Here is a 10,634-nt window from a genome sequence, read left to right on the forward strand (position 1 = left end):
ACTTGTCTCAGTCATTGACTGTGGTCATGCTGAGCACCGTTTAAAGGGTTTCTAGTGGAAGAAATCGTTCCAGAACTTATTCTTTTGTAAGCCTGGTACTTATTCTATCGGTCTCTTTTGCCGAACCGCTAAGTCATGGGCACTTAAAAACACCAACATCGGTGTCAAGTGATGGTGGGGGGGGACAAACACAGACACAAAGACATACTCACAAAAATACAGACCACCACACACACACTCACACACACATATATATATATATATAATATATATTTTTTTTTTTTTTTTGCTAGCCTTGAATTTAGTAGAGGGGAAACTGAAAGAAACCGGTACACTATATATATATATATATATATATATATATATATATATATATATACTACGGCTTCTTTTAGTTTCCACTCTACCAAATTCAAGGCTAGCAAAAAATTTTTAATCACTCAGAAAAAAGGAATTTACAGAGTTAAAAATTTAGATCTATAAGAAATGTTAATACTAACCCCAATAATTATTGGTGGCAGTATTAACTTTACTAATTATAATTAGTTAAGTTGAAGCAACATTCAAAAACTTTTTGACTATATCAGGCATTCAAATTGGGGTCTTTCTAAGATCTGTCTTGAGGGTATAGTACTTTGGAAAGAGAGACTAAAGATATTTCAGCTCTTGAGGTAGAGATTAGGTGACAAAATGGTATCAAAGTTTATCGGAAGGAACTCAATGCAATGACTTGGAACAGTGACGGTAGCAAATAACTAAATTGCCATTACGTATTCTATGAGAAATAGCAGTTAAATTTTAAAATCACTTTAAAAATGGGAAGGGCACAGTATATAATGCTATGGATACAAGATAACTGAATAAAAGATAGGGTAGACACGACCACGATAGACATTTTAGTAAGAGATCTTCTAGATTAGGGCTGATACGAGACTAAACAATAACAGCGACTTATTCTATGGCGGACTAACAACGACAATAACAATATTAACATCATTACCAACAACGATAACGGAGCAACAGTTTTATAAAAAGAACAGAACCAATGTTCAGTTTAGAGAATTGGGACGCTTTATTCGCGAAATATTCGCAATGCTTCCGGTTCAAGCGGGAGGAAATTAAATTTCCTACTTAGTGATTTTCTTGGCATTTTCTTATAAACTAACACTTTTAGTCACTCAGAAGATTTTAGTTAGCATTGTTAAACTCTCTCTCTCTCTCTCTCTCTCTCTCTCTTGCCTCTTTCTCTATCTATCTAGCTATCAATCTATCTTTCTATCTATCAGTTTGTGTCTGTGTGTTTCTCTGTTTATCTATCTATCTATCTATCTATCTATCTATCTATCTATCTATCTATCTATCTATATATATATATATATATATAATATATATATTTAATAAATAAACATATACTATATATAAACATATATGTACGTACCTACCTCTACATGTACACATATACACGCATATATGAGTACAGGACACCAAAAAGACGGTCGAACACAATGAGAAACGAAAACTTAGACACAACCCAAGGAACTGGACTTTTTTTAAACAACGACCCGCGACGAGACTTCCGCTACTGTCTTTCTAGCCTAACCCTCTCGAGGTGTGACGGCTATTCTTTTGCTCCGTTCGTCGTTCAAAAAAAAAAAATCCGCGTTCGTAATACTTTTTTTAGTTCGGGTGTAAACAGCCCTTCTTATCTTGTTTTTCCTTGTCCTGCCTTTACTGTTTATAATTTGTACTGTTGTTACTGTCCTGTTTTTGTTCCATGTTTTTACCCCCTCTGCGAAAAGATCTCAAAATTTTAATTGATTTGCTTTCGCAGGAAGGAAAGTTTCTTGTCGAAGATACGCTTTCACCTTCGAAACGTAGAGTAGATGAAACCATAGCGACTGAAGAAGGCGTTTTTTCTTTGTGTTAATTGTCCTGTACTCTATTTTTTTGTTGTTTGAAAAATGTCCAGTTCCTTGGGTTTGTGTCTATGTTTTCCTTTCTCATTGTGTTCGACGTCTTTTTGGTGTCCTGTACTCATATATGCGTATTTATGTACATGTAGAGGTAGGTACATGTAGAGGTAGGGACTGAACTCATAACCTTGTTGTTGGTCTCTATTTATCTTTTATCAATGCCTGTCTGTCTCTCTTTCCTCCATCCCTCTCTATCCGTTTATCTATTTTTGTCTACCAGTCATTCTATTTATTCATCTTTCTATCTTTGCTTATCTGTCTATCTGTCTAACTATCTGCCTATCTGTCCGTATCTATCTATCTATCTATCTATCTATCTATCTATCTATCTATCTATCTATCTATCTATCTATCTGTCAATGAATATGATGTTTAGATGGACAACTAAAAGATAAGCATAAAAGATAAAAGATAAATGATTCTATTTCCCCACCAAATCAATATTGTCCTCAAATGGTACGGTCCTACTTAATCTATATCTGGAAATAAAAGATTTGCTGATCGTTTTTAATCGGATGGAAGTCGGTGAAGGTTCAAAATCTGGGCTCGAGTAAAACAACATCAATGACAACAGAAAAAATAGCAATTACTACAAGAACGACTATGAAATTAACCACAGATGAAAGCGGGGACATTCTGTATCTATAAACACATACGTGCGCTCACACACACACAGATACACACAAATACGCATGTGTGTGTGTGTGTGAGTGTATTTTTATTGTATCTACGTATATATAAATATATAAAAGCACATGTATATATGTACACAAATATCACTATATATATGTCTCTCTATATATTATATTATATATATATATAAATATATATATATATTATATAGATATATATAGATATATGCCAACGTGTTAGGGATATATATTAGGTATACATTTATATATTATAAATTACATACGCTTGCAATAGATATATATATGTAAAACATATATCTATATGTATGTATATGTATATATGTATATATATATATATATATATACACACAACATCTGTATATATATATATATCGTATATAATATATATATATATATATATGAGATAGAGAAGAGAGAGAGAGAGAGACACCTTTGTGTCCCTAAGTATGTCTAAAATTATATTGTTATAAAATTTATGATGTAAATACACATTGCCTCGTATAATTCAAAATGTAAAGCAGCAAACCTCATTTGAATAACTTTTCTTTTTTGTTCTTAACCATGCAATATTACCATCAACCTAATAGTAAAGCAATATATATATATATATATATTATATATATATATATATATATATATATATACTGTGTGTGGTGCGTATACGAAACTAAAAAAAACAAAATGTTCCTGTAACAATTGAAGGATTAATTGAGAACAATTGAGAACCAGGCATCGAAGCTTAAAAGAAGCACCTCAGGGTTTACACGGAGCCTATATTATACGCAAAAATCTTCAGTTCAATACTTATTGAAATTGCACAGTTCGTAGCAGTACACATACTACATAAGTCACACAACAAATACTCTACATACACCAGTGGACAACAATGCGCTTCTTGCACCACAGACCGACGGTTCACGCGTATAACAAAACACAATAGGGAACATAATATAAAATTTAATTATTACATATATAACACATAGATGTGTGTGTGTGTGCGTGTGTGTGTGTGTGTGTGTGTGTGTGTGTGTTTGTTTGTGTGTGTGTAGGTATATTAGCCTAGTGGTTAGAGCAACCTTCTGAGTGAATTTGGTCGACGGAAACTGTAAGAAGCCCGTCGTTTCTATCTATCTATCTATCTACCGATCGATCGGTCTATCTTTATATTATGTTTATGTGGGTGTATCTTTGTGTTTGTTGCCCACCACCACTTTATAATAAGTGTTCGTTTGTTTATGTCCCTGTAAAAAGAGACAAGTAGAACATAATGGGGTCGATTTGTTCGACTAAACATTTAAAGGCGGTGCCCCGGCATGGACTCAGTGTAAGGACTGAAACTAGTAAAGGATACAAAACAAATGCCAAAATACCCTGCAGACAATTAGCAACATAGAAGTAATGTAAAAATTCATACTTTCTGTGGGGCCCGGGACGAAATCACCCACAGTCCATTACTGGTCCAAGGAACCCCGTGGTTGCGGACGCCTGCGCTCTCCACAGTCGTTATTCATTTCAGAAACAAAACTCACACAAGATATGTTCTGCGCTTCATCATCTAATTAAGAAACCTAAACCTCGCAACACTTGTTCTTGTTTTTTCAAATGCCATCCTATGATGTTCCTGGACACTTCGTCAGTGAAATTTTTGGGGATCGTGAAGTATTTTCTATTTATCATCTCCTATGGAAACCTAACCCTCGCAACCCTTCCTCTGGTTTTTCCTAGTCATCCTATGATGCGCCTGGAACCAGGTGGTTCGTTAGCAAGCTAGTTACCACACAGCCACTCCTACACCTATATGGACGGGAAAATGAATAAAGAAAGAACGAAACGAAAAAGAAAGAAAAAATTAAAATATAAAGTATAGAACCACATGAAGAACAAATACTTTTGTCCTTTATCTTTTAGCTGTTTCATTCATTGGCCAACAGCCATGCTGGTACATCACCTTGAAGGGGCTTTAGTCAAGCAAATCGACCCTTGTGCTTATTTTAAGAGTCTCTCTTTTTGCCAAACCGCCAAGTTATAGTTACGTAAACAAACCAACACCGGTTATCTGATGATGTGGCAGGAGACAAACATAGTTACAAAGACGCAAAAACAGATAAGACACATATATGCGTATATATACATGCGTACGTACTTACGTACGTATGTATGTTTGTATGTATGTCTGTACGTATGTATGTCTGTATGTATGCGTGTTTGTAGTTATGCCTATACGAATGACTTCCGCACAGCAGTTTCCCCTTTACCAATGTCACCCAATAACGGATTGGCTGGCCCGGTGCTATTGTAGAAGATACGTACCCGAGTTGTCGCGTAATGGAACTGAATCTGAAACCAAAGTGGTTGCAGAGCGAACTTTTTAAATACACAGGAATGTCGACGGAAACTGTAAGAAGCCCGTCGTTTCTATCTATCTATCTACCGATCGATCGGTCTATTATTATGTTTATGTGTGTGTATCTTTGTGTTTGTTCCCCACCACCACTTTATAACCAGTGTTCGTTTGTTTATGTCCCTGTAAAAAGAGACAAGTGGAACATAATAGGGTCGAACATAATGGGAACATAATGGAACATAATACGTCTTACGTATCTTTTGATATACAAGAATTATATGATAAAATCTATGTGGTAGGCCGTAACTGGAAGCTTGATACCCAACCACATGCTTCCGGGTTCAGTCCCGCTGCGTGATACTTTGGGAAAGTGTCTCCTGTCTTGTGAGTGGATTTGGTAGACGGAAACTGAAAGAAGCCCTTCGTATATATATATATATATAATTAGGGTTCAGCAAAAAAATAATGTTTAAATTTACCGTAAATGGTCCTTTTACATACTGAACACTATTTGGTAAAATTATTAATTACTAGTTAACTAATTAATTAATTTTACCCTTATAATTATTGACAATATATATATATGTATATGTTTGTGTGTCTGTGTTTGTCACCCCACTATCGCTTGACAACCGATGTTAGTGTGCTTACGCCTCCGTAACCTAGCAGTTCAGCAAAAGAGACCGATAAAATAAGTACTAGGTTTGCAAAGAATAAGTCTTAGGGTTGATTCGTTCGACTAAATGTGGTGCTCCAGCATGGCTGCAGTCAAATGATGAAACAATAACGAATATATATGATATATATATATATATATATATATATATATATAGATATATATATATATATATATATATATATGTATATGTGTGGGTATGTGAGTATATGTATATATGTATATATATATTATATATTAATATGTATATACTTACATATATGTATATATATATTTATACATACACACATATACATATATATGTATATATATGTATATATTCAAACATATACACACACAGATATATAAATTAGTTATGAGGATACCTTATAGATAAAACAAAGAGCTCGAGTGATATAAAAGAACATTGTATACTCCTGGTCAAATGTTGGGCATATCCAGGTGGACTGCTAAAACTTTACCTGTTGACGGTACATGGTATATTATGATATACACCTTTACAATATAATTAAATAAAATCTACCGAAACAGCTGTCGTGGATTTTATATACATTCAAATATATATATATATATATATAATCAAAATAAGCAACAAGGATATCCAAAGGTAGAGCAGTACAATCGTTTCATGCGACTTCATTTAATTAAACAATGCAAGTATTACATATACATACATACATGCAATCTTGAGTTGCATATGGAATTCTTGAGTTAAATTGACAAGATTCAATTTTTATACTTATTCCATTTGTCAACATTATATAGACAGAGAGGCATGTCCCATCAATAGAAACATGCTAGTAAATGATATTTAATCATGGATACATATATATACATATATATACATGGATATATATACACATATATATATATATATATATATATATATATATATATATATATATATACAGAGAGAGAGAGAGAGAGAGAGAGAGAGAGTGTGTGTGTGTGTCATTAGGTTTTGTATCTTATTTATAGTGTCGTATTTGTGTCCATAAAGTGATCAATTAGATAAATATAATACCAGACATCTACTGAAGTCGAGTTGAACCGTAATACCCTTTTAATTAAGGATTTTCACTCATATATTTCCCATCTGAGATTACATTCTCTGCCTCTACATAAATAAATATAAATATGTTCACGTGTGTCTTTAATGGAAACAGAAGTGACGAACCTGTTGCTTATTATCTTAGGATATATATGTAAAATATGGAGCTATTATATTGCAGGAAGATTGTGTTCGTACAAGTTCTGGAGTTAAGTGTTTAGTACGGGGTTGTTTTAAGTTCTTCCTTTCAACTTTGCTATGTCTACTATGAAGTTGTATGCACATTACAAAGAGCCGAGGAGCATATCAACCACATGATGGATATTATATATATATGTGTGTGTGTGTGTGTGTGTGTTTGTGTGTGAGTCTGTTTGTGTGTATATATATATATATATACATATATACACACACAAATATATATGTATGTATGTATGTTATGTATATATGTATGTACATATATATATATATTTATATATACATACATACATACATACTTATATATATATATGCGTGGGTGTACATACACATATATATATGTGTGTGTGTGTGAGTGTGTGTATGTCTAGACGTTTATATATATATATATATACACACATACATACATACTTATATTACAGAGGAGGAGTTGTTTTACTTGTTTCAGTCATTAGACTGCGGACATGCAGGAGCACTGCTTTAAACGGTTTTAGTTAAAGAAATCAACCCCAAGAATTACTCTCTTTAAAGCCTAGTACTTATTTTATCGGTGTCTTTTGCCGAACCACAATGCTACAGGGACAAACACACTGACATCGGTTGTCAATCGATAGTGGGTGAGACAAACACAGATACACACATAATTACATACATATTTGTGTTGTGTATATATATATATATATATGTGTGTGTGTGTGTTGTGTGTGTGTGTGTTGTGTGGTGTGTGTTTGTGTGTTTTTTGTGCGTTTGTTGTGTGTGTGTGTGTGTGTTTGTGTGTGTGTTTGTGTGTGTGTGTGGTTGTGTGTTTTGTGTTTGTGTGTTTGTGTGTGTGTTTGTTTTTGTGTGTGGTGTGTGTGTGTTTGTGTGTGGTGGTGGTTTGTGTGTTTGTGTTTGTGTGTTTGTGTGTTTGTGTGTTTGTTTGTGTGTGTGTGTGTGTGTGTGTGTGTGTGTGTGTATACGACGGGTTTCTTTCAGTTTCTGTCTACCAAATCTTCTCAAAAGACTTTGGCTGGCCCGACGTTATATTTGAAGACATTTGCCCAAGTTGCTACACAAGTGAGACTGAACCCGGAACCATGTGATTGGGAAGCAAGCTACTTACCACACACCCATGCCTGCGCCTACACACACACACACACACACACACATATACAAAAATACGTATGCATGTTTATTTTTCATTGCAGCCGCATAGATCAACGTAAGCCTGAACGCTGACAGAAACACATTGGAATTCTGTTGTTTTGTTTTTATAATTTGCATTACGGGTAGCAACTGGTTATTTCTCATGTAAAAAATGCTAAAACCTTTATCAGTATGTTAGCTGGCACTTCTGGTGGTTTTATTCTCGGATAATATTCGAGCATTTGTAACCAAAGATTTATGCGAAAACGTTATCTATTTCGTTTGTTCTAAGATCATTATGAAATCTTCAGATGTCCATAAAAAATCTGTCTTTTTGGTGTGTATTTCTTGATGAAGTTATCATAATGTATAACGATCTTGTGTGATGATGTGTTTTCTCGAAATAGTATGGAGATGGAGAGCCGAGTTTAATTCTATATTTTAATTACCATTCCGTATAAATGAACAAAGTGATATACGAATTCGAAGGCAAACGTGAAAGTTGCAAATTTCTCGAATCTGTTGTATCGGCCATACAAAAACAACATGCTTGCGTCGGCTCCCTATGCACTTACGACAAGGTGTATAGTATTACATAACAGATCAACACATTAGATAGGAAAATAATTAGTCAAAATAACATCGATACTCTAATGAATTCCGCACAAAAATAAAAGGTGATATATAAAGGAAGCAGTAACCATAGTAAGTGAAAATACACATCTCGCTGATAACATAAATATAACTGTCAGAACTACTGTAGGTATATTGGCTCTGCCTACAAACAACATGCACCAACAACACTTCATGCTGAAGATGAGACCATGAAGGTTTAGAAATGTCGATTATTGATTTTGGAAATATATTATTAAAGCAAACTACATGGAAATCATATAAAAATATGAAGAAAAAATTGATAAACAAGATAAACAAAAGCAAAATGAAAATTTCAATACTTATTTAAAATAAACAACAACGGAAAAGTATTCCACCACATTTATATATATTGTGTGCATGCATATATGTATGTATGTATGTATGTATGTATGTATGTATGTATGTATGTATGTATGCATGCATGCATATATGTATGTATGTATGGATGGATGGATGAATGGATGGATGTGTGTATGTGTGTAAGTATGTATGTATGTATGTGCGTATGTGTGTAAGTATGTATGTATATATGTATTTATGTATGTATGTACGTGCTTGTATATGCATATAATCTCAATATATATTTATATATAAAAGTTTATATTATACGAGTTACATATATATATATATTGAAAATTATTTAATGTATTTGCAGTATATATATATATATATATATATATATATAATATACATACATACACGCACGCACACGCATACAATATATAATACTTCTCAAATTTACATTAAAACTAATTAAAATACGGAAAATAGATATCGTATACAAAATGATATATAATATATATAACGTATATAATGCATACAAAATATACGTATATACAATATATGTGTATTCGTAAACGTATAAGTTAGTATACGTGTATAATACATGAATATAACATCATATAATGGATAGTACGCTGCATATGTATGTATGTATGTATGAATGTATGCATGTATGTACGTATGTATAGATGGATGTGTGTATATGTATGTATATACGTATATTTACATGTATATAAGCATGTATAGATTTACATATAAATCCTTAAAATCCTTTAAAATGTTTTAGCCCGAAGGCCGCCGTCATGCTGGGGCACCACCGCTGTAGTAAATGGAATGCTTACAGCACCTAGGTTCTCCCAAGCGGTCACCCATCTAAGTACTGACTAGGCTCGATGTTGCTTAACTCCGGTGACCGGACGAGAACCGGTGCTTTCAACGTGATATGGCCGTAAGATATATGCACGTATAGTATATACAAATACGTTCAGGCATGTGTATACACATATAAATATATATATACACACTTACACACACACACAAATACACATGCATATTTTGACACCCACATATCCATACATATTCGCGTTGTCACGCACACACACACACACAGGTATACACACAACACACAGACACGCATACACACATACATATATATATGTCTGTGTATGTGTATGTATGTGTGTGTTCTTTTGGTTACAATTAATGGCAGTGATATATATGCAATGATCACAAACATACAATGATTTAGATGAAGGATCACAATTCCTCAAAATTTAATTAAAATATTCAAAAAGATCAGGTAAAAAGAATTAGGAAACGAATGGTACCTACTTTAGGTTATAAAACACCATCTCAGGTTCTGTATAGATACATATTCATGTGTGTGTATATATATACATATATATATGTATATATATATATATGTATGTATATATATGGATGGATGACTATATATATATATGTATGTATGCTTATACTTGTTTATATATTTATGCGTATGTGTGTGTATAGATATATTTTCCACTGCTTATATATATATATATATATATAAATATATTCTGTTTGTATGTATATATTATGTGTGAGTATATGTCTGTATGTATATAAGTATATATATGTATGTATTTATATGTATATATATGTGTGTGTGTGTGTGTGTCTGTGTCTGTATGTA

General features: G+C 33.1%; 1 pseudogene; it reads right to left on the reverse strand.

Annotated features, from left to right (window-relative positions):
* Positions 1 to 9,794: 9,794 nt before the first annotated feature.
* Positions 9,795 to 9,914, reverse strand: LOC115232252 (annotated as a pseudogene).
* Between the last annotated feature and the right edge of the window lie 720 nt (positions 9,915 to 10,634).

The sequence above is a fragment of the Octopus sinensis genome, unplaced genomic scaffold (genome assembly GCF_006345805.1).
Source record: "Octopus sinensis unplaced genomic scaffold, ASM634580v1 Contig20173, whole genome shotgun sequence".
Lineage (NCBI taxonomy): Eukaryota > Metazoa > Mollusca > Cephalopoda > Octopoda > Octopodidae > Octopus > Octopus sinensis.